This window comes from Amaranthus tricolor, chromosome 3 (assembly GCF_026212465.1).
Source record: "Amaranthus tricolor cultivar Red isolate AtriRed21 chromosome 3, ASM2621246v1, whole genome shotgun sequence".
Classification (NCBI taxonomy): Eukaryota; Viridiplantae; Streptophyta; class Magnoliopsida; order Caryophyllales; family Amaranthaceae; genus Amaranthus; species Amaranthus tricolor.
Window position 1 is genome coordinate 2,146,088 of NC_080049.1, and position 1,331 is coordinate 2,147,418.

Below are 1,331 nucleotides of genomic sequence, written 5' to 3' on the forward strand. Positions count from 1 at the left end.
GAAACTTTGACATCAAATCCCATGTTATGAATATGATCACAGGAAATCAGTTTTATGGTCTTGACAATGAAGAACCCGTTGATCATCTGCAGAAATTCCTTCAAGCATGTTCTCTACAAAAGATTACTGGGATGACTGACGACGAGCTCTACTTATACCTTTTTCGTTTCTCTTTGGCGGGCAAGGCTCAACGTTGGTATAACTCTCTTCCCAACACCATTACTACTTGGGCGCAATTGTCTGATGCTTTCTTAGTGAAGTATTATCCCGGTTATAAGACTCACGACTACAGAGTTAAGCTCTATAGTTTCTCACAAGATGCGGGGGAAACTTTTCATGATGCGTGGGAGAGATTCAAAGATTACCAATATATGTGCCCACATCACGGTATTGAGAAGGAATTTCTTATGCAATCATTTTATAATGGTCTTGATAATGAGACTAAGAGGATGGTAGATGGTGCAGCTGGCGGCTCTTTCATGAACAAACAAACTTCTGAGGCTATTTCACTCTTGGATACTCTTGCTGAAAATCAATGGAATAGCTCATCTAGGCGCGCAGCTCAAGCACCAAGGAAGGGGAAACATGAAGTTGAAACCTATTCCCTTCTATCATCACAAATTTCAGCTTTGAATGAGAAGATCGATGGGATGCGCATGAATGCTAATACATCTATGCCCGTCAATGCTATGGCTACCTCTAGCCAAGGTGGAGTTGCTTGTGATTATTGCGGTGTACATGGTCATTCTCTAATGGAGTGTTCTGTAAATCCCAATGGAGCTATGGGAGTGCCAGAGCAAGTCAATGCTTTTCAAGCTCGTCCTCCTTTCAACAACAATAGCTACTATCCTGGAGTTCGAAATCATCCTAACTTGTCATATCGCAGCAATAATGTGTTAAATCCTCAACAACAACACTATCCACCACAAGCACCACAACAACAATATGGGCAACATCAGCAATATCAGCCCAATCAAGGACCACCCGGTTTCCAAAGGCCTCCTCAAGGCCATCAACAGCAGCAATTTCAGAACCAACAACCCCAATCCGAATTAGGGGAACTGAAAACCATGATGGCTCAAATGGCCAAACAGCTCGAGCAACTCAGTACTCATAATAAGATGCTTGAAACTCAAGTCGCTCAATTAGCTGCATCTAGCTCCTCTAGACAGGCTGGAGCATTACCTGGCCAACCCACTCAACCACATGGAAAGGAGACCGCCAATGCAATCACTACAAGAAGCGGGATGAGTTATGATGAGCCACCCATGCCTCAAGAGGGAGAGTCAAACTCGAAAGATGAGAGCACTTCTGAAACGAGTACTAATGAA

General features: G+C 43.4%; 1 non-coding gene across 1 annotated transcript; it reads right to left on the bottom strand.

Annotated features, from left to right (window-relative positions):
* Window positions 1-283: 283 nt before the first annotated feature.
* On the bottom strand, window positions 284-391 carry LOC130809562 (small nucleolar RNA R71). Its single transcript, XR_009040864.1, has one exon. It is a non-coding gene; the product is annotated as a small nucleolar RNA R71 (small nucleolar RNA).
* Window positions 392-1,331: the final 940 nt, after the last annotated feature.